Source organism: Chiloscyllium plagiosum, unplaced genomic scaffold (genome assembly GCF_037043375.1).
Source record: "Chiloscyllium plagiosum isolate Xiang-an unplaced genomic scaffold, Cpla_swu_hap1 HiC_scaffold_15, whole genome shotgun sequence".
Taxonomy (NCBI): domain Eukaryota; kingdom Metazoa; phylum Chordata; class Chondrichthyes; order Orectolobiformes; family Hemiscylliidae; genus Chiloscyllium; species Chiloscyllium plagiosum.
This window is the reverse complement of record NW_028270153.1, coordinates 66,227,692-66,243,884: the sequence shown is the minus strand read 5'-3', so window position 1 is coordinate 66,243,884 and position 16,193 is coordinate 66,227,692.

Sequence of the window (16,193 nt, the reverse complement as noted above, 5' to 3'; positions counted from 1 at the left end):
TGAGATACAGTGAGAGTATCTGTGGGGGTCAGTGAGATACAGTGAGAGTAACAATGGGGGGTCAGTGAGATACAGTGAGAGTAACAGTGGGGGTTCAGAGAGATACAGTGAGAGTAACAGTGGGGGTCAGTGAGATACAGTGAGAGTAACAGTGGGTGTTAGTTAGATACAGTGAGAGTAACAGTGGGGGTCAGTGAGATACAGTGAGAGTAACAGTGGGGGGTCAGTGAGATACAGTGAGAGTAACAGTGGGGGTCTGTGAGATACAGTGAGAGTAACAGTGGGGGGTCAGTGAGATACAGTGAGAGTATCAGTGGGGTGTGTGAGATACAGTGAGAGTAACAGTGGGGGTCAGTGAGATACAGTGAGAGTAACAGTGGGGGTAAGTGAGATACAGTGAGAGTAACAGTGGGGGTCAGTGAGATACAGCGAGAGTAACAGTGGGGGGTCAGTGAGATACAGTGAGAGTAACAATGGGTGGTCAGTGAGATACAGTGAGAGTAACAGTGGGGGTTCAGAGAGATACAGTGAGAGTAACAGTGGGGGTCAGTGAGATACAGTGAGAGTAACAGTGGGTGTTAGTTAGATACAGTGAGAGTAACAGTGGGGGTCAGTGAGATACAGTGAGAGTAACAGTGGGGGGGTCAGTGAGATACAGTGAGAGTAACAGTGGGGGTCAGTGAGATACAGTGAGAGTAACAGTGGGGGTCAGTGAGATACAGTGAGAGTAACCGTGACCAGTATTGAAAGGAAGGACCAGTGAGATATACTGAGACTGATACTAAGAGATAGTGTGATACAATAAGAGTAACAGTGAACGTCAGTGAGATACAGTGTGAGTAACAGTGGGGGTCAGTGAGATACAGTGAGAGTAACAGTGGGGGGTCAGTGAGATACAGTGAGAGTAACAGTGGGGGTCAGTGAGATACAGTGAGAGTAACAGTGGGGGTCAGTGAGATACAGTGAGAGTAACAGTGGGGGGTCAGTGAGATACAGTGAGAGTAACAGTGGGGGGTCAGTGAGATACAGTGAGAGTAACAGTGGGGGTCAGTGCGATACAGTGAGAGTAACAGTGGGGGTCAGTGAGATACAGTGAGAGTAACAGTGGAGGGTCAGTGAGATACAGTGAGAGTAACAGTGGGGGTCAGTGAGATACAGTGAGAGTAACAGTGGGGGTCAGTGAGATACAGTGAGAGTAACAGTGGGGGTTAGTGCGATACAGTGAGAGTAACAGTGGGGGTCAGTGAGATACAGTGAGAGTAACAGTGGGGGTCAGTGAGATACAGTGAGAGTAACAGTGGGGGGTCAGTGAGATACAGTGAGAGTAACAGTGGGGGGTCAGTGAGATACAGTGAGAGTAACCGTGACCAGTATTGAAAGGAAGGACCAGTGAGATATACTGAGACTGATACTAAGAGATAGTGTGATAAAATAAGAGTAACAGTGAGCGTCAGTGAGATACAGTGTGAGTAACAGTGCGATACAGTGAGAGTAATAATGAAGAACAGTGAGTGTGAGACTTTCTGGACCATTCCAGAGGGCAGATTAGAGTCAGTCACATTGCTGTGGGTCTGGAGTCACATGTAGACCAGACCAGGGAAGGATGGCAGATTTCCTTCTCTCATGAACAGCAATGAACAGGATGTTTTATGGTAATATAATTATTGACGATGGTCACATGGTCTCCACTGGACCAGGTTTTAATTTCAGATTTTTTTTAATAGAAATTTTTTTGAAAATTTAACATATTTTTACAAGTTTACAAAATAAAAATAAACCCAAGTATAAACATTGATATACAATTAAATCTAAATTAAAACAAAATTTAACAAAAGAAAAATACCAAGAGAAAAAAAACAAAACTCAACCAACTACTAATCTAATCTACAACTAACCAGAGTGTATAATTAAGTCTCTTACATTATTCAAATAAGAGAAAAAACCCGACAGATAACACAGAAATTGGGTAGTGAGATACATGCTTGGAATGTATTAACATCAAATTGTGACAAAACCCATATTCGTGCGGGATTTCTCTCCCAAGGGGCCCTGGACCAGCCAGGTTCGCCATCTCAATTAAATAAAGGCCCTTGTGGAATAATGCGGTCTTTTGGTGCACCATATTTGTAAGGAAGTCAAGGGGAATACATTCCGTGATTAATCTGTGCCAATTCGAAAGTCTCGGGGGGCTCTCAGCCACCCAGTTCACCAAAATATTTTTCCTTGCACAGAAAGAGAGAATAGAAAATAATCTCTTCCTGTGTATATCCAGGGAGGGTAAGTTCCAAAAGCCCAAAAGGAGAGATACGGGGTCCACTCTAATTTCCGTTCCTAAAATTTCTGTCAGGGGACTTGCTACTTTAGTCCAATATCTACGGATCTTATGACAGGTCCATAGGCAATGTACAAGAGTGCCCACCTCTATTTTACATTTGGGACACATTGGAGATGCTCCTGCCTTAAATTTTGCCAATCGGTCCGGTGCTATATGGGCCCTATGAAGTATCTTCAGCTGGATAGCCTGGGTTCTGTTACAGATGGTGATTCTTCTGGCGTTTTCCCAAATGTCATTCCACACTTCTATAGAGATTTCCAGCCCCAAATCCTGATCCCATGTTTTAAGCAGATTGTCCATATCTCCCGAACCTTCATTACGTAATAAATGATAAATAGTGCTGATGGAAGATACCCCCATTGGCCATAGCACTCTACATTCTCGATCTGATTTATAAAGACTATCTAATAACATAGTCTTCTTCTGTATGTAGTCTCGAATTTGGAAGTATCGAAAGAGGTCTCCATTAGGTAATCCAAATTTCTGACGTAGCTGTTCAAAAGACATCAGGACCCCATCCTTAAATAGATCCCCTAGACATGAGATACCCCTGGATCTCCAGAGTTTAAAAGTGGCATCTGTAAACCCCGGTTGGAATCCCCATGCTCCCACTATCGGTGCATAGGGGGATGTTTTATGTGAATTACCCTCATTTTGCCGCATTATATTCCAAGCCTTAATTGTGTTTAGTATTATAGGGTTTTTACAGTGATCTGTAAAAACCCTAAATACATTAATACACTAAATGTATTAATAACTTGGATTAGGCGAGGCACGGACATCAGAGGATCACTGAGGAATAGAAGAACATCATCTGCATAAAGGGTAATTTTATGTTTACCTGTACCAATCCTCGGGGTCGTTATATTAGGGTCAGCCCATATAGCTTCTGCTAATGGTTCAATTATTAGCGTAACTAGCAATGGCAAGAGAGGATATCCCTGACGGCAGCCCCTACCCACACTGAAGCTATCTGAGCCTAATCCATTGGTAATCGCAACTGCTTTGGGATCACTATACAGTATTGAGACTCATTTGGTAAACACCTTTCCAGCGCCAAACCTTTCCAATGTGTAAATCAAATATGACCATTCAATCCTATCAAATGCCTTTTCCGCGTCTAATGAGACTACTACTCCTGGTATCTTTCCCTGATGGCAGGCTTGAATCACATTCAAAACCCTTCTAACATTATTGGATGATCTACGGCCCTTAATAAACCCCATCTGATCCTCCTTTATAATATGTGGCAATACCCTTTCTAATCTCAGTGCTAACGTTTTAGAGAGGATTTTAAAATCTACATTTAGCAAGGATATTGGTCTGTATGACGTACAATCTTCTGGATCCTTTCCTTTTTTAAGGATAAGAGAGATATTCGCCTCTTTCAGCGAAGGCGGGAGACAGCCCTGACTGTATGCATAGTTATACATGTCCACAAGTGGACCAGTCAATATTCCTGTAAATTCTTTATAGAATTCAGCTTGAAAACCATCTGGGCCCGGTGTCTTACCGCTCTGAAGATGTCTAATTGCATCAAGTATTTCTTGGATTGTTAGGGGAACAGTCAAGACTGATACCTGTTCCGGAGTTAGGCCCGGAAAGGTCAGGTTTTTTAAAAATGATTGCATCCACCTAGTCCTGTCTTCGCAATCCTGCGATTTATATAAATCAGAATAAAATTTTCTAAAGGTTGCGTTAATCCTTTTTTGATCATGAGGCAGAATACCCGCACTTTCCTTGATAGACGTGCTAGTTTGAGGGGCCTTCTTTATCTTTGCAAGAAATGCTAAGTATCTACCTGGTTTGTCGCCATATTCATATAACCTTTGTTTTGCAAATAATATTTCCCTCTTAGTCGTTTGGGTAAGCGTAGTGTTTAGAGCTGTCCTAAGAGCCGTAATCCTTTGCAATTTAATAATAGAAGGTCTGTCAGCATATGCTGTTTCAGCTGCTTTTAAGCGAGCTTCAAGCAGACGCTGTTGTGGTCCCTTTAATTTTTTCTGGGTCGCTGAGCATGAGATGATCAAACCTCGCGGGTATGCTTTGATGGTCTCCCACATCATTGACGGGTTGCTAGCTGTACCTGAATTAATTTCTAAAAAAGTTTTAAATTCTTGAGAGAAGTACTTTACAAATTTACTGTCTTTCATCAGGAAGGGGTCCATACGCCAAAGCCGAGGGGATGTCCCATTGTTCCTCGCCTTGATTTCCATATATACAGCAGCGTGATCGGAAAGTGCTATACTACCTATTTTACAGGATGATAAGGAATTTTTAAAAATCGAGGGGGCAAAAAACATATCGATTCTGGTATGGCATTTATGTGGATTGGAGTAAAAAGAAAAATCTCTGTCCTCTGGATGAAGACATCTCCATACATCTACTAATCCTAATTCTTTGTTCAAATCCACCAATTGTCTGGATCTGGGAGATACTCCCACAGTACTCTTGGGAATCCTATCTATTTCCGGATCCATAATACAATTAAAGTCTCCCCCTATAATTTTATGACGAGCACCGGGAGCCATCAATTTTGAGAAGGCTTCCGTTATAAATTTAAAAGGGTGTGCCGGAGAGCAGACAAATTTAAGATCCCATATTCCTCTCCATTTATAAGGGCTTTAATCAGAATATATCGTCCAGATTCGTCTTTTATCTGATTTAGGATTTTGAAAGGGAAATTCTTCCGAATAAGAATAACTGCTCCCCTGCTTTTTGAGCTGAAAGAAAAAAAGGTCTGATCAAATCCACCCTGTCGTAATTACAAGTGTTCTTTATCGAATAAGTGTGTCTCCTGTAGGAGAGCTATATCAACCCTTTCTTTCATGAGATTTGATAATATTTTCTTCCTTTTGACTGGTGAATTACTCCCCTTGACATTCCAGGTGCACCATTAAACCGACTGATTAACCATAATCGTCTGGGCAAATCCGAGACCCCTCGGGAGGGGAAACCCTATCCAGAACATCCCGAGCAAAGAGCATATAAAATTCACAAAAATAAAGGCTCTCTAATACACTCACAACAGTATAATAAAAAACTATTTCGAAATAAAAAAAATATAAAACGTATTTAAATGGAGATTTTCCCCCTTGTTCCCAGGGGGTATCACTTCCTTTCCAAAGGTCCATCATATCCTCTCCCAACCAGTGCCCCACCCTTGACCCAGGCGCTCCTCAATAGGATGAGGAAAATTCAAATATACTACAGAGCTAGAGTTAACAGTGAGCACCCTACTCCCATCACTCCCCCCCCCCCCCCCCCCACACCAATACCTGGATATATTTGGGAATGTTAATACCATGTATAAACATATATAACTATAAAATTACACCCTCAACAAGTAATAATTAAATATAATAATACAAAATAACAAGGGAAAACAACCCCGGTCCGAGAGACAGAGATAAAATAGGATAAGGTAACCACCTCCCCCCACCAACATTAACTAGACCCCCGGCCTGTATAAATATATATATATATATAATTAAATAAAAGGGGTAGAAAATCATTAAGTAGAGATCAAATAAACAAATCCCTCTCCCCACCCCCCAAGATAATATTAAACAGTAAGGTTAAAAAAAAGAGATTAATATATTAAAAAAAAGGGAGGGGGGGATATAAACCAAAGGGGGGGAAAAGCAAACCAACATCCATTATCTCTTACAGTTTATCTAAGAGAGTCCAAGAATTCCTTAGCCTTTTCTGGCGATCCGAAGTTATACACAGATCCTTCATGGTTAAAGCGTAGCGTCGCTGGGTAGCGTAAGGAGGACTGAATATTTATGTCCCTTAAACACTTCTTTGCCTCGTCGAATGCCTTCCTCTTTCGGACCAGAGCTGGGGAAAAGTCCTGGAATAACATGATCCTGGATCCTTTATAGATCATAGCTTGGAAATCTTTTCCAAGATTTCTAGAGGCTTCTAGGATTATCTGCCTCTCCTTATAGCTCTGCAGCTGGAACAGGACCGGGCAGGGGCGCTGGTTCGAGCCGGGCCCGCGTATTGCGACCCGGTAGGCCCATTCCACCCTTACCTGGCCTGATCCAGCCTCCAGATTTAAAAGCTGTGGCAGCCACTGCTGGAGGAACACTGTAAGCTGGCCTTCCTCTTCCCGTTCGGGAAGGCCCAGCAAACAAATACTTTTTCGACGACCTCGATTCTCGAGGTGGTCAATGTGATTCTCTAAGGTCTGGACTCGCTGTTCGAGAGTCCGGACCCGATCCACGGCCGATTCTGCTATGATCTCGGAGGTTGCGGCCTTTAGCTCTGCCCCTCCGACTCAGCGCTCGATTTCTTCGATGTCTCGGCCGTGCTTTTGTAACGCGGCCGAGAGTGAATTCCATCGGCTTCGGGACTCTTCAATGAAAGCATCGATCTTCGCATCGAGTTTAGAGATTATTTCTGCGAGGCTCGCCACCAGCTGGGGAGGGTGGGGGAGGGGTTCCTGCCTGCTGAGAACTGCGGGCTCCTTTCCCCCTAGTCATTTTTACAGGAGACTAGACTGTTTAAATTTAGTATTGAGCAACTAATTACATTAAGTAAAAACTATTTTAAATCATTTGGTGAATGTGGTGGAGGCGGGTGGCCCACTTTGCCCAGGTCTTGAGAGGAGCACTATAGACTCAGACTTGCTGGGTCGCCGCCATCTTGGATACCTCTAATTTCAGATTTTTAATAGATTCAAACATCACAATGTCCATGTTGCTTCAAACCGAGAACATTAGCCCGGCGCTGGGATTACTAGTCCAGGTGTATGTACAGAGATACAAAGGTAGCAACAAGAATTAGTATTCAGGTACAGACACAGTGACAGGGAACAGTACTGAGATGCATAAAGAGTTACAGGGATTAGTACTGAGGTAGGTAATGAATGATAATTGACCCGAATGGCCTAATGGTGATGTGTTTAGTTCCAACAGTTAAACCAGGCTCCTGTCCTGCTAAGCCTACTCGAGTTGGACTCTGTGCAGAATTGTGCACAGGTGACAGTGACTGTGAAGGAAATAAGAAATGCTGCAGTAATGGATGTGGCCATGTTTGTGTCTCTCCTCGGAAAGGTAAGATCCTTCCATTGACTCGGTCTACACTTCCTGCTGACTCGGGAAAGCAGTTAAACTAATCAAAGACCATTCACACCCCGGTTACACTCTCTTCCACCCACTTCCATCGGGCAGAAGATACAAAAGTTTTAAAACACGTACCAACAGATTGAAGAACTTTTTCTGAGCTATGAATGGCCCTCTCATATATAAAAGGTGATCTTTTTCTGTGCCTTCTCTGTAGCTGTAACACTATATTCTGCATGCTCTTCTATTTTCCTGATGTACTTATGTGAGGTATGGGTTGTCTGAATAGCATGCAAAACAATACTTCGCACTGTATCTTGTTACATGTGACAGCAAGTTGTTGGAGAGAGTCCTGAGGGACAGGATGTACATGTATTTGGAAAGGCAATGACTGATTAGGGATAGTCAGGATGGCTTTGTGTGTGGGAAATCATGTCTCACAAACTTGATTGAGTTTTTTGAAGAATTAACAAAGGATTGATGAGGGCAGAGTGGTGGACGTGATCTATATGGACTTCAGTAAGGCATTCGACAAGGTTCCCCATGGGAGACTGGTTAGCAAGGTTAGATCTCATGGAATACAGGGAGAATTGGCCATTTGGATACAGGACTGGCTCAAAGGTAGAAGACAGAGGGTGGTGGTGGAGGGTTGTTTTTCAGACTGGAGGCCTGTGACCAGTGGAGTGCCACAAGGATCGGTGCTGGGTCCACTACTTTTCATCTTCTCTTGAACGGGATCTTGATCAATTGGGCCAATGGGCTGAGAAGTGGCAGATGGAGTTTAATTCAGATAAATGCGAGGTGCTGCATTTTGGGAAAGCAAATCTTTGCAGGACTTGTACACTTAATGGTAAGGTCCTAGGGAGTGTTACTGAACAAAGAGACCTTGGAGTGCTGGTTCGTAGCTCCTTGAAAGTGGAGTCGCAGGTAGATAGGATAGTGAAGGCGGCGTTTGGTATGCTTTCCTTTATTGGTCAGAGTATTGAGTACAGGAGTTGGGAGGTCATGTTGCAGCTATACAGGACACTGGCTAGACCACTGTTGGAATATTGCATGCAATTCTTATCTCCTTCCTATCGGAAAGATGTTGTGAAACTTGAAAGGGTTCAGAAAAAATTTACAAGGATATTGCCAGGGTTGGAGGATTTGAGCTACAGGGAGAGGCTGAACAGGCTGGGGCTGTTTTCCCTGGAGCATCGGAGGCTGAGGGATGACCTTATAGATGTTTATAAGATCATGAGGGGCATGGATAGCATTAGATTAGATTCCCTACAGCGTGGAAACAGGCCCTTCGGCCCAACAAGTCCACACCAACCCCCCAAAGAGTAACCCAGTCAGACCCATTTCCCTCTGATTAATGCACCTATCACTACAGGAGGTTTAGCATGGCCAATTCACCTGACCTGCACATCTTTGGACTGTGGGAAGAAACCGGAGCACCCGGAGGAAACCGCACAGACAATCACCCAAGGCTGGAATTGAACCCAAGTTCCTCGTGCTGTAAGGCAGCAGTGCTAATCACTGAGCCACTGTGGATTGGATAAATAGACAAAGTCCTTTCCCTGGGGTGGCATATCCAGAACTAGAGGGCATAGGCTTAGGGTGTCAGGCGGAAGATATAAAAGGGGACTAAGGGCAACATTTCACACAGAGTGTGGTACGGGTATGGAATGAGCTGCCAGAGGAAGTGGTGGAGGCTGGTACAATTGCAACATTTAAGAGGCATTTGGATGGGTATATGAATAGGAAGGGTTTGGAGGGATATGGGCCGGGTACTGGCAGGTGGGACTAGATATCTGGTCAGCATGGACGGGTTGGGCCGAAGGGTCTGTTTCCACGCTGTACATCTCTATGACTCTGACTCTAAATCAAATCAAATCAAATCAAATCCAAAGTTGGGCACAGGGAGAACATCATTGCATTGATGTGATTTGCATCTGAGTAACACTGACTGGTATTGATATACAGTGAAAATAACAGGAATGAGCACTAGGATAGGATTGGAATAATAGGGAGTGTGAGTAAGATAGCGAGAGCAACAGGGACTAGTATTGAGATAGTGAAAATAACAATATCTTACGGTGAGATACAGTGGGAGTAATAGTGAATGGCAATGTGATAGAATGAGAGCAACATTGAGGGTCGGTGAGACAGTGAGAGTAACAGTGAGGGTCAGTGAGATACAGTGAGAGTAACAGTGAGGGTCAGTGAGATACAGTGAGAGTAACAGTGAGGGTCAGTGAAACAGTGAGAGTAACAGTGAGGGTCAGTGAGATACAGTGAGAGTAACAGTGAGGGTCAGTGAGATACAGTGAGAGTAACAGTGAGGGTCAGTGAGATACAGTGAGAGTAACAGTGAGGGTCAGTGAGATACAGTGAGAGTAACAGTGAGGGTCAGTGAAACAGTGAGAGTAACAGTGAGGGTCAGTGAGATACAGTGAGAGTAACAGTGAGGGTCAGTGAAACAGTGAGAGTAACAGTGAGGGTTAGTGAGACAGTGAGAGTAACAGTGAGGGTCAGTGAGACAGTGAGAGTAACAGTGAGGGTCAGTGAGATACAGTGAGAGTAACAGTGAGGGTCAGTGAGATACAGTGAGAGTAACTGTGAGAGTCCATGAGACAGTGAGAGTAACAGTGAGGGTCAGTGAAACAGTGAGAGTAACAGTGAGGGTCAGTGAGACAGTGAGAGTAACAGTGAGGGTCAGTGAGACAGTGAGAGTAACAGCGAGGGTCAGTGAGACAGTGAGAGTAACAGTGAGGGTCAGTGAAACAGTGAGAGTAACAGTGAGGGTCAGTGAGACAGTGAGAGTAACAGTGAGGGTCAGTGAGACAGTGAGAGTAACAGCGAGGGTCAGTGAGACAGTGAGAGTAACAGTGAGGGTCAGTGAGACAGTGAGAGTAACAGCGAGGGTCAGTGAGACAGTGAGAGTAACAGTGAGGGTCAGGGAGACAGTGAGAGTAACAGTGAGGGTCAGTGAGGGTCAATTGTTGGACCATTTCAGAGGGCAGTTTAGAAGCAGCCACATATACTAAAGTTGCTCTTTCTCTAACGCTAAGTGGTGCAATCTGCTCTATTACCGTGATGTAGTTATGTAAGGCACACTTTGTCTGATAGGACACAAAACAATACTTTTCACTGTTTCTCGGTTTATGTGACAATAATAAAACAAATTAAATCCAAATCTGACAACTGGATAAAGGGGGAATGTCATTGCATTGATGACATTTACAGTGAGATTAACAGGGACTGGTATTGAGATAACTCGCGAGTAGCAGAGAGTGAGATGGAGACTAAGACTAAGAAAGGAAAGGTAGAGAATGTGGGAGCTCTGGATTGGTTTATCCTACCTTCCCCCCCACGTTGAGGGAATGGACCTAAACTATACCCAGACTTTCACCTTTTGTTCACTAACTGTTTTTCCTGCCAGTATTTGGTTGCAGTCTATCTGGCCAGGCTCCACTGAAGTTAGTGATTATTCTCGCTCCAGATTGACAAATCTCATTTTCCATCATCATCCAAAACCTGATGATCCTGGCTCGTTATATCCACTTCTCAGATCCTTACTTGTTCCACTTGACAAGTGCTGGTATACGAAATTCTTCTGAACACCAACTGCCTCACACTGCCTCTTAACATTACCACCATTCCAGCCTACCAAAAGGGTAATAACTTCTGGAAATACCACCTTAGACACCACAATAAGATTAAGCAATTAAATGCGTGCCCCAAAGGCTGGTGGGAGAGAAATGGGTTTGCATTCATGGGACAGTACTGGGGAAGAAGGGACCTGTTCCGATGGGAGAGTCTTCATCTGGATCATGCTGGGACCAGAGTCCTGGCAATTCGCATAACTAAGGCTGTAGACAGGGCTTTAAACTAAAGGGTGGGGGGCAGTTTGGGGAAGAGGCAGAGGCCTCAGTTCTCAGGGAAATCAGAAAACCCAAATTAAAGGAGGAGGTAAGACTGCAGAACTCAGGAGACCTGATTTGGAGATGCCGGTGTTGGACTGGGGTGTACAAAGTTAAAAATCACACAACACCAGGTTATAGTCCAACAGGTTTAATTGGAAGCACACTAGCTTTCGGAGCGACGCTCCTTCATCAGGTGATTGTGGAGGGCTCGATCGTAACACAGAGTTTATAGCAAAAATTTGCAGTGTGATGTAACTGAAATTATACATTGAAAAATTGATTGTCTGTTAAGCCTTTCATCTGTTAGAATACAGTGATAGTTTCACTTCTTTCATGTGTAAATCACAAAACTGTTTTTTTAAAGTTGCATTCTCGGGTTAGCTGTTAACAATGGTGATAGCTAGACAATATGTTGAAGGTGATAGCCCCCTGTGTTCTCTGTCTATGACCTGATGTTTAGATTGATTCTAATCTGAAAAGTGAGATAACAGAGTTTTACATAAATTCATGCAGTTTTTAACACTTCAGTGGTCCAGGACATTCAGCCTCTGACCTTCAGGTGACCACCCTCCAAGGTGGACTTTGGGACAGGCAGCAGAGGAAAGTGGCCGAGCAGAGGCTGATAGCTAAGTTTGGTACCCGTAGGGAGGGCCGGAACCGGGACCTTGGGTTCATGTCACATTACAGGTGACCACTATTGCACCATACACACACACAGATACTCCTACACACACACACTCTCACACACACACAGGCACTCCTATACACACATACACACGGACACACATATACACAGACGCGCACACAGACACCCACACACACCCTTACAGACACACATACTCCCACACTCACACATGCACCCCCTCACAGACTTAAGACACTCTGCACTCACTACACACACACACACACGTACACACACACTTTCTCACACTCACAACCCCCACCCCAGACAGACACACACCCACAGACAGACAAAGACCCACATGCACACATATATTTTGTGGGGTGAATTTGTACTTGCAGAGTTACATTGCACTTTGCTCAAAAACCACATAGATTCATGTCAAGCTCTGAGCTCAAAAACTGCATGAATTTATGTAAAACTCTGTTATCTCACTTTTCAGATTGGAATCAATCTAAACATCAGGTCATAGACAGAGAACACAGGGGGCTAACACCTTCAACATATTGTCTAGCTATCACCATTGTTAACAGCTAACCCGAGAATGCAACTTTAAAAAAAGGGTTTTGTGATTTACACATGAAAGAAGTGAAACTACCACTGTATTCTAACAGATGAAAGGCTTAACAGACAATCAATTTTTCAATGTGTAATTTCAGTTACATCACACTGCAAATTTTTGCTATAAATTCTGTGTTACGATTGAGCCCTCCACAATCACCTGATGAAGGAGCGTCGCTCCGAAAGCTAGTGCTTCCAAATAAACCTATTGGACTATAACCTGGTGTTGTGTGATCTTGAATTTAGGAGAGGTTGTTAAAATCTCCAGCACAGACACAAATAGGACAGTGTATGGAAAAGGTTAGCAATCAAACTTCAAGCACATTGGATAAACAAATGACAATGACAATTCCCCAGGGCAGAATTGACGGGTACGAGGGGTCATAGTTTGAAGATATTAGGAGGAAGGTATAAAGGAGACATCAGAGGTAGGTTCTTTACGCAGAGAGTTGTGAATGCATGGAATGCGTTGCCAGCGGTGGTGGTGGAAGGAAAGTCATTGGGGACATTTAAGCAACTGCTGGACATGCACTTGGAGAGCAGTGAGTTGAGGGGGGCATAGGTTAAATGATTATATTTTACATTAGGCCCACAACAGCGTGGGCCTAAGGGCCTGGTCTGTGCTGTACCTTTCTATGTTCTATGTTCTATGAGAAGAGGGACAGTTAATACAGGACTGTAGGCGTTACATCTGAATGCATGCAGTATAAGGAATTCAGTAAATAAGCTTGTGGCGCAGATTGAGATTGGTAGGTATCACAGAGACACGGCTGCAAGGGATATGAATATTCAAGGATATACATCCTATCAAAAAGACAGACAGGTGGGCAGAGAGGGTGGGGTTGCCTCATTAGTAAGAAATGAAATTAAATCAAAAGTAAGAAACAAAGTAGTGTCAGATGGTGTAGAATCTGTGTGGGTAGAATTGAGGAAATGCAAAGGTTAAAACATCCATAGTTGGAGATATGTACAGACTTCCAAATATGGTCAGGAGCTGGGGCACAACATACACTATGAGATAGAAAAGGTGTGTAAGAAAGGCAAGGTTACAGTGATCATGAGGGATTTCAATATGCAGGTGGACTGGGAATATCAGGTTGGCAGTGGATTGCAAGAAGAGGAATTTGTGGAATATCTATGAGATGGTTTTCTGGAGCAGCTTGTGGTGGAGACCACGAGGGAACAGGTAATGGCTGAGGAACTGAGTAATTCTGTTGTCTCCCAATGGAAGACACAAATAATATCCCAAAAATTCAAAAGAGTGAGGGGCAGAGCTGAGTATGGTGGTCATCATCAAGGAGAAGGTGCTAGGAAAACTGAATGATTTGGAGGTGAATAAATCACTTGGACGAGATGGACTAGGGGAGATGCCAAAGTTCTAGGGGAGATAGCTGAAGAGATGGTGGAGGTGTTACTGGTGATCTCTGAGGAATCACTAGAATCAGGGAGGGTCCCAGAGGACTGAAAAATCACTAATGTGACACCCCAGTTTAAAAAGGGAGTAAGGCAAAAGGTGGAAAATTACAGGCTGATTACCCTAACCTCGGTCATGGGTAAAATTCTGGAATCCATTGTGAAGGATGAGATTTCTGAATACTTGGAAATGTATGGTAAAATAGGGCAAAGTCAGCATGGTTTCATCAAGGGGAGGTCATGCCTGACAAATCTGTTAGGATTCTTTGAGGAAGTAATGAGCAGGTTAGACCAATGAGAGCAATGGATGTTGTCTACCTGGACTTCATGAAGGTCTTGGACAAGGTGCCACACAAGAGGCTACTGAGGAAGATAAAGGGCCCATAGTGTCAGAGGCAAGGTGCTAGCATGGAGAGAAGCTTGGCTGTGTGGCAGGAAGCAGACAGTGGAGATAAAAGGGTCTTTCTCAGGATGGCAGCTAGTGACACGTGGTGTCCTGTAAGGCTCAGTGTTGGGACCACAATCTTTCACTTCCTACATTAATGATCTAGATGCAGGAACTGAGGGCATTCTGGCTAAGTTTGCAGACGATACAAAAATAGATAGAGAGACAGGTAGCATTGAGGAGGCGGAGAGGCTGCAGAAGGATTTGGACAGGTTAGGAGAGTGGGCAAAGAAGTGGCAGATGGAGTACAATGTGGGAAAGTGTGAGGTCATGCACTTTGGTAGGAAGAATAGAGACATGGAGTATTTCAAAATGGAGAGAAAATTCAGAAGTCTGAAGTGCAAAGAGACTTGGGAGTTCTAGTCCAGGATTCTCTCAAGGTAAACTTGCAAGGTGAGTCAATAATTGAGAAGGCAAATGCAATGACGGAATTTATTTTGAGAGACCTTGAATATAAAAGCAGGGATGTACTTCTGAGGCTGTATAAGGCTCTGGTCAGACCACGTTTGGAATATTGTGTGCAGTTTTGGGCCCCATATCTCAGGAAGGATGTACAGACCCTGGAGTGAGTCCAGGTTCATGAGAATGGCCCCAGGAATGAAAAGCTTAACATATGAGGAACGTTTGAGGGCTCTGTGTGTGTACTCAATGGACTTTAGAAGGATGGGGGGTGATCTAACTGAAACATATAGAATACTGAATGGCCTGGACAGAATGGATTTTGGGAAAATGTTTCCATTGGTAGGAGAGACTGGGACCCGAGGGCACAGCCTTAGAGTAAAGGGAAGACCCTTTTCGAATGAACATAAGGAGAAGCTTCTTCAGCCAGAGAGTGGAGAATCTATGGAATTCATTGCCACAGAGGCTGTGGGGCCAGGTCATTGAGTATATTTAAGACAAAGATAGATAGGTTCCTGAGTATCAAGGGTTTTGGGGAGAAAGCGGGAGAATTGGGTTGAGAAACTTATCAGCCAGGATTGAATGGTGGGCTGAATGGCCTAATTTCTGCTCCTATGTCATATGGTCTTTTGGTCTATATATGGAAATCCCCCATTCTAACCAGTCTATAGTCTCCTTACAGATTTGGTCCTCTCCATCCTCCCTGAATGCCGGACCACATTCCTCCTCCTATCTACATCGTTGATATTGATGTAGACTGCTCACCCTTTCCTTGAAGACGTTTATGCAGTTGTTCTGTGATATCCTTGAGTCTGGCCCCTGGGAAGCAGTTCACCTGCTGGCTCTCTCTGTTCCTCTAACCAACAAATCCCCGATCATTCTCTCACTCCCCTTCCTTCCATCTTGTACAGCTGTGTCTTACCTGTCGCTGTGGGCTTGGCTCTGCCTGGCCTCCTCCAATGACCTTCCACCTGCTTGTTACAGCAAGCTGTGCATACTTAATGTGTATTTCACACAGAATATTAAGGATTCACAGAGATCTACACAGAGTGTACAAGGGATTATTATCAAGGGAACAAAAAGTACAAATATGGTATAAAGGACACAGAGAGTAATAGGGACACTGAATTTATTCTGCACCTGTGTCTTGCCATCTTTCTTGACAAACCTATCATCATCACTCTATATTACCTTCTCCTTCCCATGTTTATCAGGTTTCCCCCTGTGTGTGTCAATACTATTCACCTTCCCCATTCCCTGTCATGGCCAGTGCCATCTTCTCACCACTCTCTGTGTAAAGAGCTTCCTTTTGAATGGCCAACTGGATTTCTTGGGGATCAGCTTATGTGGACAACTCTTCCCCTCCATGAGGAAC